Below are 22,487 nucleotides of genomic sequence, written 5' to 3'. Positions count from 1 at the left end.
ATTTTTCATGCTTAAGCACTAACATTTTCTTCATAAAAAAAGAAAAGTACTTTTGTAGTGGTTCTCAAACCCATTAGGGGGCATCAGCAAACTTCCAAAGAGGCTGCAGGATTCTGATATTGTGTTGGACAACTGGGAGCCTCTGTGTTAAAACGGTTGAGAAGCACTGTGGTAATGCAATTGCAGCAGCTATGTTGTTCATATGTCTGTGCTGGAATCACAAGCAGAACATAAAAGTAAACAAATAAATCAACTTTCAACTGCTCTTCAGACAGATATTCTTTAGAGATGTCTTTGTTTTGTTAAAGTGTGGCGTGTGGGGTCAGGGATGACCACTGTTGCCCTCATTATCCCGTTATCCCCTCACCTCAGTGGATCTCTTCATTTGCAAATAAAATAAGATTGGGTGAAAACACTGAAGAGAAAATCACTTCATTACCCATTGATTTTTGTACGACCAGCACTTCAAAAGCTGGAGGATTTACAAGGCAGCTTTTCATGCACAAGTATTCCCATAAAAGCAAAATAAGGACCCTAAAGCAAACGAAAACATTTGAAAATTTGTTTTGGAGGTTTTGAAGCCCAAATGAGCACTTAGTGAAGCATATCCATCCATATTTTTTTTTTTCAGATTAATTATTTTTCACCACCTCTCTCTTTGATGCACAATCAGTGCTGATAACTTTTAGTCAGAATGAATAACTGTGAAGGGAGACTCAATAAAGGCATCAAGATAGCGATAAGTTGGATAAATGAGTTGATTGAGCAGTCTACTCTGGTTTGTATTGACGTAGCTGGTGAGTGATGAACTGGACTGATGGTGCGTGGGCAGGAGGAGGTCCGAGGATGGCCAATTCTTTGGTCATCTGTGGCCCAGGTGTGGAGCAGCTGCTTCCTTTGGATGGATCCGCGGGGTCCGGCCCCTGACCCCAGCACTGTCCATCGTTCAATACACCATTACCCCCAGCAGCTGCACTGACCACTGATATCTCATATGCCTCGGTCACTGCTCATTATGGCAGGGGGTTTGCAGGACACGTGGCAGATTTGACAAGACATGCAAGCAGAGTGCGGTTTATTGGGCTATAACTTCATTTACTTGTTAGACTGGGCCGATTAATCATTGATATTTGGCCACTTTGAAATCATTTTAATCAATATTGGACAATAACCATGCATATTCTGCCATATATATATATTTTTAAATGTTTTCTAATGTTTTTATTGTACAAATGTTTTATTATAGTTCACTTTGAATAAATATTTAAAAATATAAAAAAAAGGTGTAAAATAAATGTTTTATTTAATATTTGAATGAATGTAAGGTTACACTTTTTTTAAGGAGTCCTTACAATGTAATTATACATTTAAGTACTGAGTAATATTAATTACTAAATACTAAATGTACTTACTATATGGTTAGGATTAGGGTTACTTGCATGTAATTATACAGGTACATAATATTGTTATTATAATAAGTTAATGTAACTTGTAACAAGGATAACTTAAAGTGTTATCTAATGTTTTAAATAAATATTATAACGTGTAATGTGTAAAATTATGAATACACAATTATACAATTATTTATTTTAAAAAAATGTTGTCGTTCATGTTGAATCAATATTGTATAAAATAATTATTTGTACTTCCAATTCTATACATCATTATTTAATAATTGTTTCAAATTGTTTATTTAATTTTTTTTTTTTTGTAAATTAAGTCTAATTGTGTAATAATGGAAATTATTTAGAAACAATTATTTTTATTTTACAATTATTATTTTTTTTTTTTACTCTATAGCCTATATAGACTTAAGCATTCCTATTCACTCTAAAAATGTAATTACATCATACATTTGTATTTTATCAACCATTTTATTGAAAGTCTCGGATGAGTTCTGTCTTTGTTTATTCTTATGTATGGGGTCTGCCCCTTTACTAGACAGTTCCAGTTCACTTTCACACGTGCTTGACAAACAGTAAGTCAAGTTTGCATGAAATCCAAATACACAATCACTTGTATAGTTGCCATTTTCAATAAGAATTTCAACCTCTGAATTTTCCACCTAACCCGTAGCGTGTGATTGAGGTGTATGAAATCCATCACAGCATGCTGTGTCAGACATCGGCCCTCTAAATCTCTGCACGGTGATTCATTCAGTCGACACCTTTCAGCTGCCTCATAATGAGAACGCTCTGCATGTGGAAATTGGCTCACTTGCTGTCCCCTGACTTTGTGCGCACTTGATTGATAACCACAAGAGGATATGTGGTGAATGTGAGTCTTATCTCTCCCTGCTGAGGGTGTTCAGTTTGTGTCTATTGCTGCCTGCAGTTGGAGCAGCTAGGATTGCTTTATTACTAGCCTTGATTCATGTTTATGTTGAGAGAGTACAGACATTCAGTGGAGGCTTCATAAAGTCAGTGATCCAAAACCAAAGTTAACCTAGATTATGTAATTGTTCATAGGTTGGTCTTTTAAAGCTCAGAAGACTTAAAGTTATTACAAGAATAAGAACTCAATTACAAATGTATCTCAAATTCCACAGGAGGAAGAAATTATACAATTTCTATGAATAATAGAATTCTTGACATTCAAATTCAACTACATAACTTAAAATAATGTATTTTAGTGTTTTTTTTCTTTCTTTTTCTAAGGATAAGAATGCATTATTTATCGGTTATCAGTGTACTAGATACAGTACTATTCTTTTTCTGTTTATTATATATATACATACATACATATACGTATATATATATTCAAGTTTGGGTTGAAAATTGGTCTGGATTATAACCCAGCGGCGCTGGGTTGGGAATGCGGACGTGAAGGAGAGCACGCACGTGCGAGCTCCAGTGCGAGCAGCCACCATTTTTTCAGCATGAAAGAAGCGAGAAACAAGTGAAAGATATTATGAAAGACATTATGGTAGGTAAAGATTCAAAATGTAAATTTATCGTTCATTGTTTACCCATTTGTATGAAAGGCGGAAGGTTTTATGTCCCTTTTTTTTCTTTGAAGAACTCAAACTAACTTTGGATTTAAGGACACACAAGTCTGCCTGTGTGAGGAGGAGGCGGTTTTCTCAGCTTCAGAAGACAGGGAAAGATAGTAAACTTCATAATTTCATGTTATCAGTTGTTGTTTTTTTCACTAAGAGTAAAAGAATGTTTGTTTTACAGTTTTTGTAGATGTTAAAAGCCAGAGACATGGGAGAGCATAATTCTTTTGAGATTTATCTAAGTTATTTTTAGAAAATCAATGTTTATGTTGTCTCCTGCCTGTTTACTTCACATTTCGATGCAACAACAGTGTCATTATGTGCTCATTTTATAAAAACCATTGATGTCCCTTTTTTCATTGCAGAACTCAAACCAACTTTGGAGTTGTCTTGTCTGATTTGAAGGGTCATCATTTTTGGTCTTCCCTCTTAAAGTAATAGTTCACACAAAAAAAATCATTTACTTGCCCTCATGTCATTCCAAACCTATAAGACTTATGTCTGTCTTTACAACACAAATGAATATATTTTTAATTTTCCCATAATATTTGTTTATCCATTTATAGTCTAGATAATCAGTAGTTTCAAGCCTCATAAATATAGAGTTATTGTAGAAGTAATCCATTCCGATATTTATATATGAATAAAGCTTAAATTATATTATAGCAAACAGGTATTTTCAAAATAAAATATTGGTGTCCCAGACTAGCAATGGAGGACACAAATTAAGAGAATATTAAATATATTTAATTGTGTTCCAAAAATGAGCAGAGTTTGTATGAGTCTGGAACAACATGAGGGAGAGTAAATTGTGACCATTTTTATTGTTTGGTGACGTATATGAACATTTGTGAGGTATGTGAATGTCATGACTGTTTTAATGTTTCAGTAAAGTATCTTTCTGAAAGCAGTATATTTATTCAAACAATATGACATGTCCTCTCACTAGTGCTGCCATTATAGCCTTCTGGAGCGCTGTGATAGACAGAGACATTGAACAACCACACAAAGTGTTGAAACTGTAAAACCATTTATTTACCTATGCATACGGATGTGAATACACCTCTATCTAAAAATGGATAGAGTTTAATTAAATGCTTTCTTTTTTCAAATGTTTCTCTTTTTAGGCCACTGGTGAAGAGCAGGCGGTGACTGAAATGAATGATGTTCAAATAAGAGAACTTCCTTTCCCCTAAAATGATTCAGCAGTGGTTTTAAAGGAGGATGCTGCCCTGGATGATGTAGAAGAAGGGCTTCTTCGTGACTACATCAATTATGCTGAAGAGATCATGAAAATTGACAGTGATGCATGATCTGTGTTCATGGACTATGAAACAAACTGTAAGTGTATAATTTGTAAAAACCATGTTAAATGCTTGTTCTGTGTGGATTAGTAGAGTTTACACTCTGGTTTATTTGTGTACTGTCATGCTAATTGTACATTTACTGTACAATAGTGTTTTAGTATATTTTTATACAATATATAAAATGTAATGTCCAATTTGATCTTAAAAGTTATATTCAACAAATGTTCAATGCTTTATTTATGAACTCTGTAGCTGTTAATGCCATCCTTTTCTGCATTTCTTCTTACATGTTACTTTTTGACTTTTCTCGTTTTTAATAAATATTTTACTTTTGATAGTTATTATTTGTGTGTAAAAGTGATTTTTAAAATGAACAAGATTTGTAGGTTTAATGCCTAGCTCAATTTGGATTCCTTTTAGCCTAGCAATGCAGTGTTTCCATAGCCGTACACTAATTCGTGGCATCACTCTGCAAATTCATTTTCTGCCAGCAGGACGCACTAAGAGCGGGAGAGGAAGAGGTTTCTCCGGTAACAGCTGCAAAGCAGAGGTGAGCTCACAAACGCTGCCTTATAAAGCATTACATGCTAAATGAAATAGAACATTTACTAAAAACAATAGGGTTCCTTCTGAAATACAGTGATAAAAAACACCCACTCTTGTTTTTGAAACCCTGCAATGTAGTCTTTTTAAACCATAAAAAAGCAACCCAGCAGGCTGGGTTAAACATGATAACCCAACTGGTTTGGTTAAAATAACCCAGCGTTGGGTTGCCAAAATAACCCAAATTGTTTTTTTTAAACCCAGCAGTTTTTAGAGTGTACTGTGTTAGGCTAACTGAGACTTGTAAGCACCTGCATATCATTGCTTTTTTGTTGATTTTGATTGCTTCCATTGTCCTCATTTGTTAATTGCTGTGAATAAAATCCTCTGCTAAATCAGTGGTTCCCAACCCTGGTCCTGGTGGCACCCCAACACTGCACGTTTTGCATGTCTCCTTACTCTGGCACACCAATTTCAGGTCTTGGGAGTCTTTAATAATAAACTGATGATCTGAATCTGGTATGTTTGATTAAGGAGACATGTAAAACGTGCAGTGTTGGGGTTTCCACCAGGACCACGGTTGGGAACCACTGTGCCAAATGACTAAATGTAAATGAAACTTTCATATTGAAATTGTCTTTTTATTGCAGTCTTTGGTGTGTCGTAGGTGTGGGCAATATGAATAAAATCTTATATCACAAGAAATTTTATTTCAATGTTATAATGATATATATCACAATATAGTTATTTCTGCTTTAAATAAGGTCTTTATGATATCAAAATCTTTATGATATCAAAAAAAAAAACTAATACTAGCCTAGTCAGTGATTAAATCAAAGTAAGAAACTAATTACAAGCAATAGGACTGAAAAAAAAGAAATGCTGCATACGTTGTATAAATGAATTACATTTTTTAAAACACTCCACATTCTTCTCTGTGTAAATTAAATATATATTTCTTCTTATTAAAGTTACAAAAGTGATTTAGTCGAGAGCTGTGAGAGATTTTCTTTATTTTGTTATTTGATTAACATGAATGACAACATTTTTGACTGCTGTCACTTTAAGAGCTGCCCGGATCCAATATTCTGTTGCACGTGTTTTCTTTCTCAGCTGTTTTCTTTAATTTAAGACTTAAATTAATGTGTATACAAGGATACTGGTGTGTGTACAGTATTAAGCCTAAACTCAATACTTGCTGACGTGATCAAAAGTTGCCATTTAAGCTGTGAAAATGAGCTCAGTTGAGGTTTTCCAGAGTCAAGTTGCGATCCTTGAACGTCAAAAGTGGCCCATTGTTTTCTTGAAAATCATAATTAATGAATCGCATTGTATTGCGGGTGTCATTCTGCTTCAGGGGTCGAGGGGTTGTTGTCCTGGGGTGAAAACTCTGTGGCATGACATTTTCCAGCAGGGTTAAAGGTCTGCAGCCAAATGTCAGCGCGCAGGGGACTGGGCAGATGGCCAGCAACACTTTCTATCCCCCCCTTTGGTAACAGGCATCCCGTTATCTCAAAACAGACAGGTATTTTTTAAGTTTCATGTAGCTGTGTTTTTCAACAAATATAAAAGAGGCATTTTGAGTCATGTACACTCCTCCTATAATCCTTATATAATCCTCTTTTTTATCCTTAGTTGAAATTCAGATGGTTTGTCACACTTTTTCTTATTTAATATTGGTTACTGACAGACCAGGGAAATGGTCTTTTGAGCACATGACTATGATTATGTCCAGGCCCCACTGGGACTCGCAGACACTAACTCATATACTGGGTGGAGGGGATGAGTGGATGATGGAGTGATGAGAGAGAACGAGACAGAGAGGCACGTGTGTGGGTACGGTGGCCCTGCTGTGAGTCTAATTAAAAGGGGCTAGAAACAGAGGGGCTGCAGCGGGGCCCACCGGGGCTCTTCCTTTCCCCCTGCCTTTGATTAACGGCATGCACTAATGACCCTTCAGACTATAAACATTTACTGTAAACATTACATCTCCACCTAACATTTCTTTATTATGCTTGTATTTCCCTTTTATAAGTCATGTGCCTCTATTACTTTTGAACTAGACTTGAACTATACTGAATGAATCGTCCTGCACTATTTCGGCTCATTGAATTAATAAAGGTGTGCAGCTTGTAAAGGAAAGGTGGACTTATGATTTTAGCAGATGAAAGACAAATAATGCACTGAAATAGGACCAGGATAACATAGAGACTTACAGAACAGCATTGCATTGTGGTGTAATGTAATAGATAGGTAAGCATCACCCACATTTTAGTTGTAGGTTTCTTTTAAAAAGTTACATTTTTAATTTAAGGTCAGCATATTGGTTTTAGAACTTTATTTCCTAGACTATGTTCTGTTGTTATTGCCACTACAATTGTATCTGTAGTCACGCTATCAGCTGCTGTTGTGTAAAGTGGCATGCCGACCTGCTTTGGAGGGCTTGCTCACATTTGCAAAGAAAGGTCAGGGAGCACTTGTGTGCCATTGTGGTCGTATTCACAATCAAATCCTGCCCTATTTCGAAAGGATCTAATTGCGTTCATCAGATATGATGGTGCTTTTGTTGATTAGAAAAGTCAATGTTTGTTTGGTTTGGAATAATTTATCAAGCCATATCTAGAAATAATATCAAAGGATTGCATTGTTTAGTCTTTTGTTTAGCTATTGATTCTGAACTGAGAAATTGACTAGTGGCACCAGGTGGTATTGCAACAATAATTTTTCCCGAAAGGTTTCTCTAGCACTTCCCCCACACTTCATCAGTAATTGGAATTACTTAATTTGTCTAAATCTGTATTCTCCAAAGCAGGGGTATTTAAACTTTTGCCAAAGACTTCCAAATATTTTATGGACCTCCTGCTTATAATATGAGAACAGCTTCGCATATAAAATCCCATTTATACTAAAAAATTTTGTATTACATTACAAAAACAACAAATTTAAGCAAGTGTTTCCCAAAATAAATAATTGGCTTTTTATTGTCATTGTGCTACTGCAAATGTAATGGTACTGAACTTTCAGCAGCAATTACTCCAGTCTTTAGTGTCACATGATCTTTCAGAAATTATTCTAATAGGATGATTTGGCACTCAGCAACTGCTGTGGACCATTGTGGGGCTGAATATTTTTGTGAAAAAACCTGCAATGTAAATCTTATCTTAACACTATTAAGTGCACATTAACATTGACAGCCCTAAAAATACTTTTCTCTTTTTTTAAACTGCTTTATTGGTCATTTGTTGGTCCAATTTGAAAACCCTGCACTAGAGTGTGCTTTATTTGTGCTAATTGTTTGTGTGTGTGTGTGTGTGTGTGTGTATTCGGTGGAATCTGAATGAAAGTGACAGAAACAAAAGAATCTAGGCATCTTACAGCAACAAAACCTCATTGTCGTATTGAATTCACAATCAGCTGATTAATATCCAAGAGACTCATCACATGCCACCTCTTACAACAGTATCTGAAACATCTCAGGATACTGCCATACTGCATAACTCTTGACCTCTCGTGCATGGAACTTTCCTTAAAGGTAAACTTTTTTGCCATCTTGTCAAAACCCCTCCACCAAGTTGCCATCTGAGCACTTACCAAATGTAATCTCTTGGAATGTCATCTCTCAGAAAGGGTCGCAGAATTCCATCTCTTGCTCCTGGAACTCTTTTCCCCAGTGTTGGCATGTCCCTCATTAGCATGGCCCCTTCATTAGCCGTGTTAAAGTCTGGGGGTCTGGGCTGCTCTTTGTTCTCTGATCCCCCTCTGGATGATGGCAGGCATCCTCGTCCATCACTCTGTCATTGGTTGATGCTCTTGGGGACCGGACCACACCAGCCCATGCATATTCAGCTGATACCCCACAAGCCCCAAAGCAGGACAAATGTGCCCCTGGTAAGGGAAACGGTGCCATATCAACCCCCCAAATATTAAAATGCACTAATAAAGACCACATGGATTCCCCTCAGTAATGCATCCCATGAGAACAGCCGGGTAATTAAAGGCCTCACGCCTTTATACGAACACCTATCATTCATCTCCAGAGTGGACATGCTCATACATACAAATTGCATGCTGTTTTTTGAGTACTGTTGTAAGTTTAACTAACTATCTGACTATTTCCATTGAGAGATGGACAGTTTGCTGTTTTTGAAGCCTGCACTCCAAGGACAATCTGAATTAATGTTGTCCTTTTGGAGATCTGGCTGTAGAATGGTGGGATATATAATTTTATAAACTGCAAGGAGTGCAAATGAAGGGCAAGGCCTTAATAAAGCCTCTTATTAGAAAAAAAAGAATTGCAGTAATGAGTTGGATAAGGTAGTGCCCTCTCCACATTTGGTATTCCAACACAGCTTTTGTTATTGTTAGACAGGAGCAAATTGATACAAATAGAGGACAAAGGAAATACATAGCGTGTCGTGACTGAAATGCAATGTCGCTTTTTCCAAGAGTTTGAAAATGGCCAGCAAGTGCAGCTTTTCCGGTCCCCGGAAAAACCAAAAGATAACGCCGGAGGAGGGAGCAAACAGAATGTGTGTTTCAAGGAAACTTTTAATTGTGTTTGGCAAACATAAGCTTGTTTGTGTATGCGGAAGCACATAGGTCGGCTCTGTGCACTTCAGCCCTCTTCAGAAAGTTGATTGTGCGTCAAATTGTGACAAGGGTGTGATGATTATGTGAATGAAAAGATGTGAACCTAATTACAAGGCTCTCTTCCTTGTGTGAGAGTGGGTTTGGGAATAAGCTTTGTGTTTGGAGGGCGGCAAGGTCCTCTGGGATGTAGCACTCACCCTGGTTGTGTTCTTCTTCTGTAATCAGTTTGTCAGCCTTTGTGTGTGTATGTGTATTGTGAGTTAAGCATAATGTTTTTTGGCATGTGATGCTATTTATCAAATTAAAACTTACAAAAGAGAAGTGTAAACTGCCAAGGATGGTAACAAATGGTAAAGTTTTATTAATCTTTCTGAATATTTGTGAATAGTGAAATCCACACAACAGCTATAATGATAATGACACAGATGAATAGAATAATTTTTTTAAAGACTTGAAGCAGATGACAGATGGCATAACGTGTTTATAATAAACAGGACTTTATCATCTGTTGAAGTGGACTTCATAATTAAGTTTTTGTTATAGTAATCAATAAGTTGCAGTTAATATCCATTAATATTCATTTTGTAAACAGGCTGGTTTTTTTTTTTTGTCCTGTCAATTAATTCTTAGTTTTAATCACTTTTCGGAATTTTTCTCTCTAGCTGATGAACGATAAAAACACCGACAGCCAATCAAAAGAGCGCGAGCATTTAAAATGGAAGATGACAAATCTGCAGCAGTATCGTTAAAAAAGTATCATTGCCTAGCACTAATATTTATGTATTATATAGGAAAATATTCCACTAATTCTATTTTACTAAATAATTGTACGTTTTTTAAACCATATGAGACTGAATATAAAGTGCATGTGGCACAGAATAAAAAAAGATGTATTCTTTTCTACATCATAGACATTCTTGTATGTCATTGACCTGTAAATTGGTTTCAAAATCATTTTTGTCTGCCTTTGGTGCCTGACCTCCGGACCTAATTTTCCCCCAGATTTTTCCTGTTCCCTTGCAGTAAAGCAGTCTTCAATAAAACAGTTCCTCAGATCTGTAAGAAATATCATTATAACCCTGTCATTTCCTCTGAAAGTCGTTAGCCTCTGCCTCAGCACTGTTTCCTAATAGCTTCAGTGTGAGAGATCTGAGGGAAGAGCCGTGGCAGGTCTCAGTCCTTACCTGGAGGATGTCGGCGGGTGACGGACCCCTACCAGCCGGTCCCTTCATTTGTTTAACTAATAAAAGAGCCTCTTGCTTCCCCTATAATTGCCCCCAAACTTCAGGCTGGTGTCCAGAGGGGTATGGTGGGTTTGAGGAGGATAAGCCTCATTCGAGAGGTTTGTTAAGCAGCTTGTACCCTCAGGAGACTAAGAGGGGCAACTATATGGACATCAAGAGAGAAGGATGAAACAAAAAGAAAGAGGCCTGGCTAGACAGCATGTACAAAATGTGCTTTTATTTAGTCAGCGTATTTTTTTTTTTTTTACACTAAGAAATTAAAAATGTAAAAAATGATATACACTTGACTGACATAAGGTAAGGACTCAACTCAAATCTTGCAGAAGTTTTTTCTTTTTTTTTTTTTTTTTTTTGACCATATCTGTCTAGGTTCTGTTTTTTTCCATTAAAAATATAAAATAAAAATATCTTATCTTTTTAAATATATTTAGATGTTGTTTTACCAAATAAATGGTTTACACCAGGCATTGGTATTTATTTGTTTATTTCTTTTAATGTGTGAAACTAAATTAAACTGAGAGCAAAGAAATATGGGCCAAAAACCCGAAGAGCACAAACAGTTTACTGAAATCAGTGGAAGGCTTTTCATTGTCTACGGAGCAACTTTTAATTTTCCAGCATGTGATCACTGTGGACACAGTTAACCAAGCGAGCCCTTTTGCATTTGCATCAGGAAAGGAGGGAATGGAAAAAAATAAGCGAATTAAATTGAGTCAGAGAGGCTGAAGATGAGCAAACATCATTGTCCCTTTCGTTAATCATTCACTCACCCCTCTGGCTTCAATAAAGGGTTATAAAAGAACAATTTGGTAAGCCCAGCTGTGAATAGCCAGCCCATCAGATACACAATAGTTGAGTGACGGCCACCATAATTTAGCGTGTGATCTCGGAAACGCCCCTCTCTACCTCAGTCTTTGTTTAACTCGTCCCGCGATTGGACTTTCTTCACTTGGCCAGATGGGCAAATCCATAATGCAGAGAAGGGTTTAGGAAAGCCACCCCCCCCCCCCTCCTCCTTTCCTCCCATCTCTTCATCTTTTTCTCAGCGTACCCCATTCGAGCTTCACAAACTGGCCCATTACGGGCCAATGGGGGCTCCCTCTCGGCTAATTAAGCGCAGCTTTGCTAGCGCTCTGCACGATGGGTTAGCGACCCTGCTGAAGATTCAGCACCTGGGGATGCTACCTGTTACTCTACCCCTCCTGCCAGCCCTGCGGAGGGGACCCAGCTGTTGGGGACGGGCCCCTGGCCAGAGCTGACTGGTGATGCATGGTGTTCATATTACATTGTGCATACACTGTTTTTCTAACAGACCCGATGGGCGGTTTGATGTCTCTGTGTAGGGTGAACAATAGACAGGCAGGTTCCTCAACAATGGACCTATATATCTAATGCTGTCATAGTTTCATATACTCTCGGCATTTGGAATCGGTCTTTGTATAAGTAGTGGAATGTGTAGGAAGGTTGCATATTAATTTGTAATGTTCTTGTTTTGGGGTGTTTATTTAATTTTAGGCACCTAAATGTTCAAGGATATTGTATATTTATATATTTAGCCTTCATATCTTTTCAATTTTGTTTTTTTGTAACATTTCAAATGTCTTTTATCCAGATTTTATTGCTGACCCAGACTTTTCAATTGAAAAAATCTATTGTTATAATTTCAGTTTATATAATATATACACAAACACAGTATAGATAGATAGATAGATAGATAGATAGATAGATAGATAGATAGATAGATAGATAGATTATAATATTAATATTTTTTAATTGCCATTGATTTAAAAAACAACAAAAAAATCAGTCCAAGTGCGCACATCTAGTAGGCAAAATGTTTATTGTGGGTGTTCCACCACACAAAAAATTGGAACCAAAAAATTTAAGTAGGCACACCACAGCTCCAGAAATAAACAAAAAAACAAATTAACATGTCCATTGTTATAGTATTATCTCCTATATATCAATGAAAACTTGATCTGAATATTTTTGTGCATACTTTCCATTCAAGCGGTATTTGAAGTGTGAAAATATGATTTAATTGTATTTATGCTACATGAAGTGCTTTGTATAAAACCTGCCTTAGTAAGAAACAATGGATATTGACAAAATTTTAAATGTAATTTCCACCACAAGAAATTTGATGTGGCATGACTTTCAGAAAAAAAAGTCAGAATTCTCCTGTGTTAAAAGTGTATTCACTGTTTGACACTGTAAGTTGACAAATTAAACCAATAAGTGTGAGATGTATGTTTTGAGAGTTTATTTAATATAAAGTGCCTATAGTTGAATAAACACCCTTCTATTTCAATGAGATTGTTGGACATGCATTTCACACTCTTTTAAACAGATCTCATTTAATGCTGACTTTTCAGTTCTCCGAATGCAATTGATCACCACCGCAGACTTACAAACACAAGAAATGAGATGGAATCTCTCAGATGTGTGGAAGTGCTTTGTAAGGAATTGCTCAATGACAACAGCCGTTCCATTGGCAAATTGCCTTGCGAATAAGTCGAAATTCTTCTCCGGGAGACTTGATCAGACTTGCATTGATTTTCCCCAAGGTTAATTCACCTGCAGAGGTCTGTCCTTCTCAGCAAGCAAAGCCAATCACTAGACTCCTTTTCTCTTTCTCTTTGGAGTAAAAACAAATAGTTCATCTTTCCTCAACAGTCAATACAGAGCTCTCTTCTGTCGCACCAGCCTTGATTGAGATGAACTCTCTTCTGTTCGAACCGAGATCTGCTGATTGTAGGAGAGTGAGGGGCTTTGCTAAGTACCTTTAAGGTCTTTCAAAATTGTGAATGCTAAAGCACAATGCTCTGCTCAATCCAGAGCTAGTTATTTGCTGATTTAAGCTCTAAGCTTCAGACACAGACATGAGCCAGACATGGTCTGTAGGATTTTTAAATTAGCACCTCATTTTAAACGGGGGTGCTGCTCTATGCATATTTAAATGAGCGCTTAGCATTTTCACAAATGAGCTTTTTAGAAAAAAGGGGGGAATTAAAATAAAATGAGGGATTGAGGTGCAAAAAATGGATGATAATGCAAATGTATGAAAGCCATGAATCATGGGGGCGTGTTTTCCAAGCTAATATCCATGGGGTTATGGCTAATTGTGCCATTGTTGTGCGATTATGCTGAGTTTGCTTAGCGTTTATGGAGAGTTAACTCTGTTGACTGAGGGAAAGGGTTTGTTTGAGCTCTCTGCACCTTTGCCCCTAGTGTTCCCCAGGCCACCTAGCGGCGAATAGTCCCTTGGTACCCCACCATATTGCTTCTGTCACCCCGACCTGCCTCCCTCACTTAATGTACACAAAAGAGGAAATCTGATTATGTGACACGCTCTTGTGAGAGAGAATCTACAATGACACTGTTTGTGGAGAAATGCAATTTATAAGCAAAATAATGTCTCTGCTTTAAGTTAGATCAGTTTTATTTTGAGATTCAAGGGACAACTGCTGTTTTGGCACACATAAAGGGATAGTTCACCCAAAAATTTAAATTCTGTAATTAATGAATCACGCTTGTGTCGTTCCAAACCTGTACTGACCTTCGTTTATCTTCGGAACACAAATTAGGATATTTTTGAATGAAATCCAAGTGTTTTCTGACTCTGCATAGACCGCAATGTAACTACCATGTTCAAGGCCCAGAAAGGTAGTAAGGACATCGTTAAAGTAGTCTATGTGACACAAACTTAATTTAATAAAGCTACAAGAACACTTTTTGTGTGCAAAGAAAACAAAGGAGTAATGTTAAGAGATTACCGAAACATATGTGAACTCACGTAAAGTGTTTCAACTGCGAAATGTTTTCAGTAAAACAGTTTATGAACCAAATCTTGTGCAATGTTACCTTTGCGTAAAAAAAAAGTAATTCCAAAACTCGTTAGTTCACCAGAAAAAAAATTCTTCAGAGAAGGACATATTGGTAAAATTGTAAATATGTTGTTAAGCAGCAGGTTCAAGTTTGACAAAATTGCGCTGGTGTGATGCACCTTTAAATATATTCACTATAATACAAATGCATTATATTTTTACTTTTTCTGTAACTGTTGTCTTTATTAATTTAATTCAAGTTTTCAATTCAAGTTTATTTCAATAGCGCTTTTTACGATACAAATCATTACAAAGCAACTTTACAGAAAATTCAGTTCCTACAATATTTATCTTCATTATTTTTGTACTTTTTAATAAACATACAGTAACACATTAAGACATTGTCTCAAAAACAAGTTTTTATGACGGCAATCATTGAAATAATTATATCTCATCTATGGTTTGGAGTATAAACATGATAATTATATCAAGAGAAATATTTTAATTCAGTTTATAAACAGCTCAAAATGATGGTTTCATATGTGCTTGTCAATACAGTTGTATAATTTTCAAGGGTCTGTAGAGGAAGAGGAACTGGTAAAGAACCTTTCCATGGTGAAGCATTTTCTCTCAAGAGACAGTGAACGTTCTGCTCAAGCTGGACTGAGGAGTAAAGGACCAATTATATCTCTTGGCATATGGACAGAGCAGCCTAATGATGAGGAAGACCAAATGCTTAGCTATCAAAGGTCAGAACTGGTTTGTGCCAGAGCCAAAAGACGCCCAATTACAAAAAGGGTTTTTACCCTGCTGGAGCTTTTGCATCCAGCTGTGGGACCTGGTGGCTGCACCTGGATTCTGGGCTTCCCAAGTTCGCCAATCTGTCAGATGGTCTCACTTCACACCAAACCAGGTCCAACGCATCATCCAAACCTCATGACAGGTCCGTAACATAAGCATCCCATCAGAGAGCTGTACCAGACCCAGGCACAGCTGCTTCAGACAGCCCTGGCACAGCTTGGCACGCTGGCGGTGATCTTTATTATCTTAGCCGGAGGTCTTTTGAGAGAATATGTCCCCCACGTCCACACCCCAGACCAACCAGACACATCTCTATATCTTTCACTATGAACAGGATGGCATGTGTCAGCTTGCTGTGTGTGTGCGAACTCACGTCAACATGCCCACTGATTATTCTGCTCTTAAATCACGTGTATAACCTTCTGTTTTGCCACATTAATTATTTACTATTTCCCCATTTAGAAGAGTGTTATAATATATGCGGAATGTAATGCAGATGTTCACCGCCTCGGTGAGGTAGTTGATCTGACTATATTATAATTGACATTTTTGCACTCCGAATGTCTATTAATGTATTTATTAGGGCTGTCAATTTAACATGACAATTTTGAGCAGTTAAAATACAAAAATGCATGTTTTATTATTTATTTATATATTTAAATAATTGCATAAAAATAACTAAGTAACATATATATATATATATATATATATATATATATATATATATATATATAAACACACACACACACATATGCATATTTGAAATATGCATATTATTTTAATTCGCAATTAAAAATGTTAATGTCTTAAACGTTATAATATAAATGTTATAAAAACATTTTTTTTTTTGCTCAAGCATGTTGCCAGATAACATGTACCTTCCTAGCAATGTTTTTTCTTTAATTACTAATGCAACCTTTTTACACCACAGACTGAACAAAATGAATCTTTGCTTGGTAATTGGTCAACAAAGTATTTTTAGTTTTGTAAATATTTTTATACTAACAGTTGTCTGAATTTTCTATCAAAGTTACCTGACATTATCAAGATTATTTGTTAACTCTTCTTGTCATATTTTGTTACCATTATCTAAAGTATAGCAAATAAACTGTGATAATGTGAGAAATGTTGAAGCTGTCTGAATACATTTTGTTTTGACTGTATATTACATTTTTACATTGAAGACTATGAAGTGCTATTTTACATTTGATTATTTGGTTTCTGTACCTAGACATCTACAAACTTGAAAAAACGTAAACATTGTGTAAATAGCACAAACAAATAAATAGAATGTACATACAAATTAAACAAATTAAAAGTTACAAACAGGGCCCACTGGTACAAACCCCAGCTATGCAGTGATGAGAGAACGCACATGAGAAACAGTTTAGAGAGGAGAAATTAATCTGCATATAAAATATGGGTCACTTTCTAAACTATAAAAGTATAGCACATTCACTAGTAATTATATATAAATAAATTGTTTTTTACCAATGCAAATATATTAGAAACGATGCATCGTGATATAAATACCAATGCAAACATTTTAAACCCATGCATCGCATCGTCATCATTTTATACCAATGCACCGAGCGAATCTGGGAATCTTCCCATCACTATTAGACATTCAAGACTATAACAATGAACTGAAGCAGTATAGAGTTCAATGGAATCAGTTAATGGCACAAAAACACAAATGAAAAGCTTAGGCAGCTGACATCACAAAGAACAAGTCTAATAGTATTTCGACAAAACAAAGCCTGCAATTCCTCTCTGCTCTTCTGGTGGTGTTTTATCAATAGGGTGCCGGTCCACATGTCTTTTAATTGAGTCAGACTGATAGCTCTGAAGTCTGTGGAGAGAGTGGAAGAATCTGTGGTAATGAGTCTTCGATTGCGACAGTGTCGAGCAGGTAAAGGGAAAACAGTGTTGTTGCCGTCTTGAGCGCAGTATCGATTTCTCTCACAGAGCTCTCTAGTCGTGATGTGACTGTTAGGGGCCATTTTTAAAGGATTGTATAGGATTTCTGGAAGAGAGCAGAAAACTGATCACCCTCCCATCTTTAAAACAGCGAGGTGCCACTGCTAACAGCTTGGTAAATGCTTAAAATAAAGTTCTTCTGTCTGCAGTGATGTGTTTACTGCAATGATGTGCTAAATCCCGTGTTAGGGTGGATGTTGCATTAATAGATACTGTATTCTGAGGAAGAACCAGGGGAGTTTTGCCTCCCCTTTTCTTTAAAGGTGCCATCTGTAATGTTTGGCAAAAAAAATCAAGTCATACTCCTCATTCCATAACAGTATGCCTCAATAAAGTGAATTGGTCTACTCTAGAGTAACAAACGAGAAACGGCATAGTCTCTATGCTCCGCCCCTACCTTCACAACAACACTACAGCCATAGCCGAAGCCTAACTGTGCGTTCACACCGCTGGCATCTAGAGCATCAAAAATCGCTCTTGACGCTCTGCTCACGACGCTGCAGAAAGATTTGTGAGGGCTCAGACGCTCTGACGTAGATCGAATGCTTATTTTGTATTTAAAGCGCCCGCAAAGCAAACAAGCTTGTTGATCTCGTGCAGACTAACCACAAGGAGTTATAAGTTAACCTCATTAAATATTGTTGTGGACGAAATATTAGGATTAAGTTATAGCTAGCTAATTATCAAATGCAGCTACGGTTAGCCATCGCTAACATTAGCACATTTATCGAACAGCCTTCGATACATTGCTATGTTATAACTTCCCGAAAACAAATACACAAACATATAACTATCACAAACTTCTAGCGAAATACTAACAGCATCCAACTTACTGTTAGAAATGTTGCAAGTTCAGAGTCGAGCCTCATTTCTTTATGGTCCATCAGTTGTCTCCAGCGATTGAAAGCAGTGCCGATGTTTACTCTGATTCGGCTCCTTTTCTTATCGGATTTGATTTGTGATTCCGAGCGCGGTTGTTTCCCTGTAGCGGGTGGTGGTGGTAGGGGTCTCTTGCCAAGGGCTTGAGACATCATTTCTCTCTCTTCCCTGAACTGAAATGAAGTAGGGGCTGTACTTTCCACACGATTGACATCAGGTTCACGTACACGCCCACAAGCCGTGTGAGTTATTCGTGTATTGCAGGTTGGCTGGTGGTTATGTTGCCCGCATACCGCCTCCCATGGCCGAAACTGGTATTACGACACCTGTCGGGCCGGGGCTAAAAAATGAAGTGACATTCAGCCAAGTATGGTGACCCATACTCAGAATTTGTGCTCTGCATTTAACCCATCCGAAATGCACACTTGGTGCCCTTGCTCAAGGGCACCTAAGTCGTGGTATTGAAGGTGGAGAGAGAACTCACAACCCTTTGATTGGGAGTCCAACCCTCTAACCATTAGGCCACGACTTCCCCACTAGTAATGCTAATGCTAATTAAGGTTGATATCTCTGCAGCACTATAACTTGACATTTTTTTTATGACATCATCGCCCTTATTTCTTCTCATTCTTTTGATGCGTGTAGGTCATGTTATGGATATTTTTACCTCAATTTTTGCATATGGCACCTTTAAGCTATATTGATAGTATGGACTTTGGAGACTTTGGAGCAAGTATGGACTTTGCATTCTTAGTTTTGATATACTACACTGAATAGCCAAAAGTATATGCATCCACCTATAATTTAGATTAATTGTAATTTTTTCCCTCTGGTAGTTACTTCTTTAGTATTCAATTCAAAGCAAGTATGTTATGGACACGTTTTTTGCACCTGATAGTGATAAATATTGCTAAAATTCATATTATGTGTTGTGTTTGCATAGTTTTGGCTCTGTAGTTTTTATGGAGTTCAGAAACATTGAAAGTCATTTGGATAGTCTGGAATTTTTTTTATTTTATTATAATTTTTTTTTTGGAGCAGCTAACTTTCAGTTGGAGCAGCTAACTTTTTATTGGGCTTCCTCTGTAAAATTTTAATTTGTGGCTCTGTAAAATGTATTAGTACCCTTGAGAGAGAAATAACTCCCAGTGCTGGAGTCCACAGAGGAGAATTATGATCGTAACAAGATCATTATGCTCTCCTAACCAAAGGCACTTTATTTCTGATGATTTTTATTATTCATGTTTTATGCTTCTAATAATTTTTTTTCAGTGCTGTTTGGTATGGAAATGAATAAAGGTGTCTGTTTTGCATCTTAAACATGTAAGATTTCATGTATTATGGGTCAGGTTGGTTGTTTGTTGAATTACTGTACATCATCAGCATGTTAGAAGATGAAGGATTCAGTGTTGATCATGCAAGCTGCGCATGTCTTTTAACTTCACACAGAGCTTTAAAGTTTGACACTGCAAAAGAATGACTACTGTATTGGTTTCATGCTTCTAAGAGAATTAGGTTATGGATATATATATATATTAATTTCTATAGCAACCACATTCAGTGCATATCATATCTATTGACAAGCCGATGAGCTGTTTGTGGTACATTCAGAGGAAACTGCTGTGTAAGTGAATGGCTGTTTGCAGGATCAAAGTTCATTAACATGAGTGATGTTTTACTTTTGTAACATCTTTACAATTAGTCCTATAGGAAAAAACCACAAATGAGGTCTCAAATGAGGTTTCAACTGTTTCTCCCAGACAGCAACGAAATAAAAAGAAGACCCTATGCACTCAGATTTTTCTCTTAGAAAAAATAATCTTAGAGCAGTCTCAATTATATGTCACACTATGTTCAAATTTGGCAAGATACCAAAATTTGAGAGTTCAATGTGAACTCAGTCCTTTCTCATCAAATTCAATTTATGTGCACTTAAATGAACCACAATTGAGAACTTCTGGTTTTCATTTAAAAACATACATTTTCTGGATGATTTTATCATGATAATGCCATTTTATTATCTCTGCATTTCTCTTTTCTCACTTGCTTCCTAATAAAGTTCTCTAATAAATATTGTGCTTTTGTTCTTTTTTGTAAGTGTCTGCTCTGTACATACATGTACATATTCTTTGAAAAGCTGTGTAAATACCATAGTATATGATTACAATGATCATTCAGCACCATGGACTATATCAAAGTACCATGGTATTACCATCTGATACCCTCGCTGCGCAGTAGTCCTGCCACTGTAAGTCTTGCAGTCTATAAAATCCCCCTTTCTCTGTGAAGATTGGCACCCTGTGTTGAAGCCTTTGGCACAACTACCCCATGAATACAAAACATCACTGACAGAAATGGGGGATGGGCTGAAAACTTGCTCTGGAAAGTGCTAGATGGGGGTCGTCACGCTAACTTTGTAACACGGATGCGTCCCTTTGTCTCGCGATGAACAGGGGAAGGGCCACACTAATGGGCACAACACTGATCCTGTCAAGCACCGTATCCATAGCACGGGTCCAGTGAGACCGCATTCACATACATACATACATGCATGCACACGCAACAATCCCAGCACCCTCCAGCTGAGTGTTGTGTGGACATGCACAGAAGCTTTTTCTCACAGGAATGACACCGCTCAGTCCTGTGCATATGGTGATGTGCGCAAGAAAACAGATGGAAGAAGTAGATGCTCTTTTTTTCTGTCCTTTTATTTTTTTTGAGTGCATGGATGAAACAACATTTGATTCTCAATCTGATAGTTGCTTTCAAAGAAGGCATCTGTTGTTTTTAAAGTTCAAGTACACAGAAAATGCAAAGTGTACATATTTTTAACTGTAAAAGTGGGCCTTGTCTGTGCAAAAGGCACAGCCACAATGTTAGGGTGGTTGTGAGGGCGTTCAGAGTGTCTTTTGCTTAATGTTTGCTATGTATGTCTGTGTGTGTTTGTATTTATATATCTTTTTAATTATTTTATTTTATGCATATTTTATGCTAAATGTTATATACATATGTCCCAAATTTTTGTAACTGAAACAAAATTGCATGTTATTTTTTATTTACTACTGTCCTGAATAAGCTATTTTGCATAACAGCTGTTTACATATACTCCACAAGACAAAATAATAACTGAATTTATAAACATTACCCTATTCAAAAGTTTACATACCCTTGAATCTTAGTAATATGTGTCATTTCCTGGATGATCCATGAATTCTTTTTAGATTTTGTGATAGTTGTTCATGAGTCTTTTGTTGGTCCTGACCAGTTCGACTGCCTGCTGTTTTTCAGAAAAATCCTTCAGCTCCTGCACATTCTTTGGTTTTCCAGCATCTTCTGCCTATTTGAACCCTTTTCCAAAAGTGACTGTATGATTTTGAGATCCATATTTTCATGCTGAGGACAACTAAGGGACTCATACACAACTATTACAAAAGGTGAAAGCGTATAGTGAGGCTCAAGGCATCACAACGCATTAAGAGCCAGGGGATGTAAACTTTTGAACAGGATGATCACGTGTGAGTTCTTCTCATTTTGTTTAACAATCATATTTTTTTCATTTAGTACTGGATTTCAGAAGCTATATAAAACGTACATGTTTTAAAATAAGTACAATTTACCCTGAGCATCATATTTAAAAAGTTTACACACCTGTCTCTTAATGCATCGTGTTGCCTTCTTGAGCCTCAGTACATGTTTTCATCTTTTGTTATAGTTAGCAAGAGTCGCTCAGTTGTCCTCAGTGTTAAAAGGTGGATCTAAAAACCATACAGTCACCGCTGGAAAGGTTCAAATATGCAGAAGATGCTGGAAAACCAAAGATTGTGCAGGAGCTGGAGGATTTTTTCTGAAGAGCAGCAGGCAGTTGAACTGCTCAAGACCAACAAGGGAGTCATGAAAAATAATCACAAAATATAAAAACAGTTGTGGATTATCCAGGAAATTAAACATAGTATTGATTGAGGTCATTTTAATAAATTCAGTTACTATTTTGTCTTGTGGATTATATATAAACATATGTTATGTGAAATAGCCTTCAGGACAGTAAATAAAAAAGTAACATGCAATTTTCATGATCCCTCTTATTTAGTTTCAATTATTAACATTTTGCACATTCTGCAAGGGGTATGTAAACTAATGAGCACAACTGTTTGTGTGTGTGTGTGTATACATATACATATACATACACTTAGTCAACTAAGGCAAATGTCCAGTGTCCCCCCAAATGTCTATGGTGCATAAATTTAAGTATATTTACATTTTTTTTTAAATATATTTTTTTATAAAAATATTTAATAGTTTTTTTTAAGTGCTTTTCAGT

Source organism: Carassius gibelio, chromosome B10, assembly GCF_023724105.1.
Source record: "Carassius gibelio isolate Cgi1373 ecotype wild population from Czech Republic chromosome B10, carGib1.2-hapl.c, whole genome shotgun sequence".
In the NCBI taxonomy this organism is placed as follows: domain Eukaryota; kingdom Metazoa; phylum Chordata; class Actinopteri; order Cypriniformes; family Cyprinidae; genus Carassius; species Carassius gibelio.
This window is presented reverse-complemented; position numbering follows the sequence as displayed.